Here is a 9,029-nt window from a genome sequence, read left to right on the forward strand (position 1 = left end):
AGTAAATGAACAGTAATTCGTTACCGTATATAAGCAGCTTTTTTTGAGTATCTGTACTTTACTTTACTTTTACATTAACTTCACTACATTTCATATTTAAAAAGATTACTTTTTTCTCAACTATATTTTGTTAAATCAGTCGTTCCTTTTTATTTAGTGTGGATAAAAACTGAACTGGTCAAGCACGAAGAAATCCACCAATCAGGGTAGAGCGCGTGCTGTTTTGTACTTGTTTTGATTGATGCTTAGTGGTATCTACTTAACACCAATATACAGTTCAGCGTCAGTTTAACAGCAAGCAGAACATTTTGAGAGGAATAAATGATGAAAGAATCTCCTGATCTTATTTGTGTGATTTTCCAGTCGTTGAAAAAAAAATGTTGGGCGCATGATCATTTGAAAAGATATCTTTCAGTGTTTGACTCATTAATATCATTCTATTATTTTATTGGTGTGAGAGTCACATTAGAGTCTTTTCACATGAGCTGAGTTGAATAACAAGAGTCTTGTAACAAAAATGCTAATAGGAACAATATAGCCTCAATAAATCATAGTAATTTGGATACTAAAGTACATTTGAAGGCTAAAACCTTTTACTTTTACTCAAGTGAAAGGTAATAGGGACACTTTTACTGGAGTCATATTTTACTGAGTGCATGTTTTTTGTCATTCATGCACCACTATTTGTGTTTTATGTAGAACTTTGGTCCTGGAAGAACTGTTTCATTTCACTGTGTAATTTGAACTGTATATAATTAAAATGAAAAAGTGAAGTGAGCAGAATATGGAGATGTTGCCATACTTTGAGAAAAAGGCCTAAATCATTTTGCAGTCATTCAGCAATTTTTTATCAGCAGCTCTTAGATTACAATTCTTCTTTTTCTTTTAAGATAAATTAAAATGCTTTCTTTTCTTTGCTTCTAATAACATTTATTTATGAATCCAGGAAACTCTTGGATGTGATTAAAACTTTGTGGTGTGTTAGTTTAGTCGTATAGTGATTATACAGTTCAAAAACTCTCTAGAATCAGAATAATTGCAACAACTTTGTCGACTATTAATCATATTATAAAAAGATCCTAGTTACCTAATGACCTTTTCTATTGCACATCTCAATACGGCAGATATTTTATTTCAGTACCACAAATAATTTTCGCTGAATTAACAGTCTCTGGCATAGGCAACACAAGCAATTACACCAGACAACTTGTCAGGAGTAGCATGGGGACATTGTGTTCTTCAGTATATCGATCATGTGGATATACTGCCTTATTAAACAATACTAGTTGACAAGCTTCTGCCTTATGAGCTCCTGTTCCCACTTGCCAAAAAACTCTCTTACTGAAGATCTCACACCTTTCAGAAAACACTATATGCTTTCTCTATGGGAGGATTTAGACCTGCCCAGTCTTGTAAGCCAAACATTTAGTTATTTCTAGTGAGTTTGGATGTTTTCAGCTTTCGGTATATAAAAAAAAAAACCTGTCTACTGTAGCTTGTCTGTTCAGGACCCCAAATATCACCATCTTCATTCTGACTGTCATGTAATGAAACAAGAAGTGGATGCAAGTGTGGATATTTTTAATATTGTGCAAATGTACAAAAAAATGAAAATATAACGAAACACCTAGAAACAACAACAAAGATCCAAAACACATAGTAAAAAGACAGACTTTGGAAAGAGAACAATTAAAAAGCAAATTGTGCAGAAAACATGGGTGTATATGCAAGTGAAACTACTGTGAAGTTAAATCGGGTGAGTAAACAAACATGTGGCATGGTTCTTTTATATGCAGTTACTGGCCATAATTCTTACACAAACTTTTATGTGAAAATGTAGTTTGGACTGTACACAGAAGTCGAACTCTGTATTTACCTACACTTTACCTTTATCTTCAACTATAAGAACACGCATACTACAGACCAAATAGTTACAAGTTCACACACAGCCCAGTTTATAGAAACCGTATCTATTCCTCGGGTAGTAAAACCAAGAATTACATACACAAGATCCAGAAATAATCTTATTGCAGTTAAAACTGAAAAATGCCAGATAAACAAACACAACAAAGTTCTAAAGTTCGGTCTTTTAAACATTAGATCACTTGCACCCAAAGCACTGATTGTAAATGAGATGATCACAGAGAATAATCTTGATGCACTCTGTCTCACTGAGACCTGGATTAAACCAGGTGATTATATGGGTCTAAACGAGTCGACACCGTCAGGATATGTTTATAAGCATGAGCCCCGTCAGACTGGTCGTGGGGGGGGGTGTAGGAACCATTTATAGTGCTTCTCTTAATGTTAGTCAGAGAATAGGATTCAGCTTTAAATCATTTGAAGTGCTCGTTCTTAAAATTGTACTTTCAGACATGCATAGAAAACTCGCTCTGGTCACCGTGTACAGACCCCCAGGGCCCTACGCTGATTTTCTTCATGAGTTTGCTTGTTTTCTCTCAGACCTCTTGATCAGTTTTGATAAAGTGCTGCTTGTAGGAGATTTTAATATTCATGTAGATGATGCAAACGATGCCCTAGGATTATCATTTGTCGATTTACTAAACTCTTTTGGAGTTAAACAAAACGTCACCAGACCAACCCACCGTTTTAACAACACACTAGACTTAATAATATCCCACGGAGCAGACGTCACTAATATAGATATTTTACCCCAGAGTGATGACATCACAGATCATTATCTCATACTGTACACACTACCGGTAGAGCAGATTAACCGTGTTTCACAACGGTATCGACCTGGTAGGACTATTATTCCAACCACTAAGGACAGATTCATAAATAACCTGCCTGATTTATCTCAGTTTCACATTAAACCCATAACTGCTGATCATCTTGATGAGATGGCGAACAACATAGACCTTATCCTCACTGGCACTTTAGACACTGTTGCCCCCATCCGGTTAAAAAAGGTTCGAGAACAAGCACCTGCACCTTGGTATAATAGTCATACGCATGCCCTAAAGAGAACAACACGTAAATTTAGGAAAACTAAATTGGAGGTATTTAGAATTGCGTATAAAGACAGTATGCTCAGCTACAGACAGGCGCTAAAAGCTGCTAGAGCTAAACACCTGAGCAAACTCATAGAAAATAACAAAAACAATCCCAGGTTCCTTTTCAGTACAGTCGCTAAATTAACAACAAATCAGGGATCTGAAAAATGTGTTCCATCACAGTTTAGTAGTGAAGACTTTATGAATTTCTTCACTGAAAAAATAGATAACATAGGAAAAACAATTGTGGCAGTTCAACCTCTGACAGCATCTCCCGACACAATCGTACTTACAACCCCACAACTACACTGTTTTACATGTATAGGACAGGAAGAGCTGTATGATGCTATTATGAAAGCTAAATCAACAACATGTCAGTTAGATCCAATTCCCACTAAACTACTGAAGGAAGTGTTATATACAGCTGGTGAGCCTCTTCTCAATATTATTAACTCCTCACTATCGTTAGGTCATGTCCCTAAATCCCTCAAGTTAGCAGTTATTAAGCCCCTCATTAAAAAAACTAATCTGGATCCAAACACGCTATCGAATTACAGACCAATTTCAAATCTCCCATTTATGTCTAAGATTTTAGAAAAGATTGTCGCTGCCCAGTTATGTAACCACTTGCAGGAGAACAATATCTTTGAAGAGTTTCAGTCAGGTTTTAGGCCCCATCATAGCACAGAAACTGCTCTAGTTAAAATCACTAATGACCTGTTTTTAGCTTCAGACCAAGGCTACATCTCCCTATTAGTTTTACTAGATCTTAGTGCTGCGTTCGACACTATAGATCATGATCTTCTCCTCGATCGCTTACAGAATTACATCGGTATTCAGGGACAGGCATTAAGCTGGTTTAAATCCTACCTGTCCAATCGTTACCATTTCGTAGATTTAAATGGAGAGCTATCCAGGATAATGCTAGTAAATTATGGCGTGCCACAAGGGTCAGTTCTAGGACCCCTGCTTTTCACAATATACATGCTTCCATTAGGAAATATTATTAGAAGGCATGGAATTAGCTTCCATTGTTATGCTGATGATACCCAGCTATATATTTCATCCAAACCAGGCGATACAGCTCAATTAGCTCGCATAACTGAGTGTGTTGAAGAAATAAGAGATTGGATGACCCATAACTTTCTGCTATTAAATTCTGATAAAACGGAGATTTTGCTCATCGGCCCAAAAAATAGTACACAGAAGCTCCAGCATCTCAGCCTGCATTTAGACGGTTGTTCTGTAACTACTAGTTCAATGGTAAAAGACCTGGGAGTTATTTTAGACAGCAACTTATCTTTTAAAAATCACATCAATCAAGTTACAAAAACAGCCTTCTTTCACCTTAGAAATATTTCTAAGCTAAGAAATATCTTATCTATATCTGATGCAGAGAAGCTCGTCCATGCGTTTATGACCTCTAGAATAGACTACTGTAATGCATTACTAGGTGGATGTCCTGCATCATTAATAAACAAGCTTCAGTTAGTTCAGAATGCGGCAGCAAGAGTTCTTACTAGGTCAAGAAAATACGATCATATAACCCCAATCTTATCGTCCCTACATTGGCTTCCTATTAAGTTTCGAATAGACTACAAACTACTGCTACTCACTTATAAAGCACTAAATGGTTTGGCTCCCATGTATCTATCCAGTCTTTTAACACGCTACAATCCGTCACGCTCCCTGAGATCTCAAAACTCTGGGCTTCTAGTAGTTCCTAGAATAGCAAAGTCCACTAAAGGCGGTAGAGCGTTTTCACATTTAGCTCCTAAACTCTGGAATAGTCTTCCTGACAGTGTTCGGGGTTCAGATACACTCTCCCAGTTTAAGTGTAGATTAAAAACATATCTTTTTAGCAAAGCCTACACATAACACACATCACACACATCACATCATAACCTTGTGCTCCAGAACATCTGATCACATGCACATTATCAACTTGTGCTGTTAATATCATGAACAGCAGCTACGCTAATTCCTCTCCACTGCTTCTCTTTCTCTCCCCATCCCGAGGCATCCTGAGGTTTGGCCAGCTCCAGTCACGTCCCACCTCGTGAAGATTATGGACCTATGGATGATCATGGAGAAGTAGATGCCGAGTGTTTAAAGGCCCTGGCATGGAGAAGCTGATGCTGGATCTATGATGATCACAAATTGTTCTGTATTGTTGAAAGATTCATGACCAAACTCTTGATGTCACCCATATGAGGATGGGTTCCCTTTTGAGTCTGGTTCCTCTCAAGGTTTCTTACTCATATCATCTAAGGGAGTTTTTCCTTGCCACTGTCGCCACGGCTTGCTCATCAGGGACAAACGCACACCATTCACCTTCACTGTTGTTTTCTGTAAAGCTGCTTTGAGACAATGTCTGTTGTGAAAAGCACTATACAAATAAACTTGACTTGACTTGACTTGACTTTACATTCGGTGGCATGTCTGAGGATGCTAAGTTGCAATTAATGCACTTTGTATTCAAAAACAAATTTCTTTTGATTGCAAGCTTTCTATTTAAATTCCATAAAACTTACTGCTCCTCATGTACACTTTGCTGAGTTTCTCTTTTTATGCTATTCTTTACTTATTTCGTTTTGGAGTTTCTTATGTAATGCTTACATCAATTAGAAGCTGCCAACGTACTTGTCAGTGCTCTGTGGAACTGTTAGACAGAGGGCGCTATCTATCTATCTATCTATCTATCTATCTATCTATCTATCTATCTATCTATCTATCTATCTATCTATCTATCTATCTATCTATCTATCTATCTATCTATCTATCTATCTATCTATCTCATGGTTTCCATCATTTTCTCACCATTACTAACTATACAGTGAGGAAAATAAGTATTTGAACACCCTGCTACTTTGCAAGTTCTCCCACTTAGAAATCATGGAGGGGTGTGAGAGACATAATCTAAAAAAAAAAAATCCAGAAATCACAATGTATAATTTTTAAACTATTTATTTGTATGATACAGCTGCAAATAAGTATTTGAACACCTGAGAAAGTCAATGTTAATATTTGGTGCAGTAGCCTTTGTTTGCAATTACAGAGGTCAAACGTTTCCTGTAGTTTTTCACCAGGTTTGCACACACTGCAGGAGGGATTTTGGCCCACTCCTCCACACAGATCTTCTCTAGATCAGTCAGGTTTCTGGCCTGTCGCTGAGAAACACGGAGTTTGAGCTCCCTCCAAAGATTCTCTATTGGGTTTAGGTCTGGAGACTGGCTAGGCCATGCCAGAACCTTGATATGCTTCTTACAGAGCCACTCCTTGGTTATCCTGGCTGTGTGCTTCGGGTCATTGTCATGTTGGAAGACCCAGCCTCCACCCATCTTCAATGCTCTAACTGAGGGAAGGAGGTTGTTCCCCAAAATCTCGCAATACATGGCCCAGGTCATCCTCTCCTTAATACAGTGCAGTCGCCCTGTCCCATGTGCAGAAAAACACCCCCAAAGCATGATGCTACCACCCCCATGCTTCACAGTAGTGATGGTGTTCTTGGGATGGTACTCATCATTTGTCTTCCTCCAAACACGTTTAGTGGAATTATGACCCAAAAGTTCTATTTTGGTCTAATCTGACCACATGACTTTCTCCCATGACTCCTCTGGATCATCCAAATGGTCATTGGCAAACTTAAGATGTGCCTGGACATGTGCTGGTTTAAGCAGGGGAACCTTCCGTGCCATGCATGATTTCAAACCATGACATCTTAGTGTATTACCAACAGTAACCTTGGAAACGGTGGTCCCAGCTCTTTTCAGGTCATTGACCAGCTTCTCCCGTGTAGTTTTGGGCTGATTTCTCACCTTCCTTAGGATCATTGAGACCCCACGAGGTGAGATCTTGCATGGAGCCCCAGTCCGAGGGAGATTGACAGTCATGTTTAGCTTCTTCCATTTTCTAATGATTGCTCCAACAGTGTACCTTTTTTCACCAAGCTGCTTGGCAATTTCCCCGTAGCCCTTTCCAGCCTTGTGGAGGTGTACAATTTTGTCTCTAGTGTCTTTGGACAGCTCTTTGGTCTTGGCCATGTTAGTAGTTGGATTCTTACTGATTGTATGGGGTGGACAGGTGTCTTTATGCAGCTAACGACCTCAAACAGGTGCATCTAATTTAGGATAATAAATGTAGTGGAGGTGGACATTTTAAAGGCAAACTAACAGGTCTTTGAGGGTCAGAATTCTAGCTGATAGACAGGTGTTCAAATACTTATTTGCAGCTGTATCATACAAATAAATAGTTTAAAAATCATATATTGTGATTTCTAGATTATTTTTTTTAGATTATTTCTCTCACAGTGGACATGTACCTACGATGACAATTTCAGACCCCTCCATGATTTCTAAGTGGGAGAACTTGCAAAATAGCAGGGTGTTCAAATACTTATTTTCCTCACTGTAACTTACTTTTCTACCTCGAATACGACACTCTTTTTGTAGTGTAAATTTTTTTTATACTTTATACGATTATTTATTTTCTTTATACTTTGGTTTTTCTGTCAATAAATAAGAGATTACCACCTGCCTGGTCTGTGTCTACTTTCTCTACTTTTTTCCTGACTGAACTTTTTAGCAGAACTGCTCGATTCCCAAGACATATATAAAAAATTCGTAACAACCACTTTTGTATAAAACAAAATAGTACATTTCTAAAAATAAAAAAAAGGTGCATCTTTTTTTTTTTGTTTTAGTAATGCATTTTATCTGCATATGAGAATTGAGCTTTCTTTGTTTTACAGCAATAAATATCTGAACAGGTCAATGTTTAGCCTCAGAATGGGAACCATTGACATAAATTTGGCAGGAAATAATTAAGTAACAATAAGCAATAAAATACAGCTGATGTTTATCTTAGTTCATTGAGTACAATTTAAACGTATGATCTATTTTGGTACTAAAATCTAGGGACAGTAAGACTTAGATTAAATTATAAAACAAGGGGCAGGACATGACCAGGATTTGACCAATCATATATCAGTGTTTTCACTAACCAGATGGAAAAGTGGGAGCTCATTAGTTAAGGCTCTGGGTTACTGATCGGAAAGTTGTAGGTTCAAGTCCCAGTACTGCCAAGCTAACATTCTTGGGGCCCTTGAACATTCTCTGCTCCAGGGCTGCTGTATCATGGTTGACCCTTTGCTCTGACCCTAGCTTTCTTACTTTCCAAGAGCTGATTGATTGGAAAATCTATGGCCAGATATGTACACAATAATAATCAAACTGTTCACATACAAACTCCAAAGACACACAAATACAGAATATTATCTCAGTGATGGGGGGGGGGGGGAACTGGTGGGTTTTAATTCTAAAAGACTGCTAGTTCATATTTTGTTTAACAGAAGTACCAAAGTTAATTACACTCATGAAAACAGATAGAAGAAAGCTTTTACAGTGAACCCAATTCTACAAAATTTGCAAGCCAGAAAACGAACAGCTCTTTTGGCATTAGTTAACCCAAAACCATCATCATCATTATTTATTTTGCAAATGTACTGTATTTGTTATCAAAATTGCAATAAGCAATTAACCTTTTATGAGTCATGCTACATGCTTTATTTTTCATTAGTCATTCAGAGACCAAAAAAATCCTGGATGTGATTAAAACTTTGAGATGTGTGAGTTGATTATACAGTTGAAAGAGTCTCTGGAGTTTGAAAAATTTGCACGACTTCATCAACTATTTGTCATATTATAAAATGAGCCAGTTACCCAGTGACCTTTTATATGGCACACACTTGTATCTCAAACTAGCAGGTACTTTATTTCTGTGGCACATTTTTTTCCTCTCTCTGAAATAACAGTCCCTGGCGTAGGCAAGTAGGATGCAGGAGGGATTTATCAACCTGTCTGGAAAGAGAGAATGACTTGGCGCAATTTTTTGCGGGTGTAAATGGCTATGGAATACCCAGCCCTGTCCATAACTCTACTCCACACCCATGAGTATAAATTGACAAAAAAAGCTTTCTGAATGGAACAGAAAAGAATTTGTCCTGTCATAGCG

General features: G+C 37.7%; 1 long non-coding RNA gene across 1 annotated transcript; it reads right to left on the bottom strand.

Moving 5' to 3' along the window:
• Positions 1-354: 354 nt before the first annotated feature.
• Positions 355-8,521, bottom strand: LOC310731502. The gene is made up of 3 exons (XR_014535235.1): positions 7,426-8,521; positions 5,446-5,846; positions 355-1,887 (listed from the first exon to the last, which is right to left on the bottom strand). It is a non-coding gene; the product is annotated as an uncharacterized lncRNA (long non-coding RNA).
• Between the last annotated feature and the right edge of the window lie 508 nt (positions 8,522-9,029).

Source organism: Silurus aristotelis, assembly GCF_946808225.1.
Source record: "Silurus aristotelis genome assembly, chromosome: 9".
NCBI classification, from domain to species: domain Eukaryota; kingdom Metazoa; phylum Chordata; class Actinopteri; order Siluriformes; family Siluridae; genus Silurus; species Silurus aristotelis.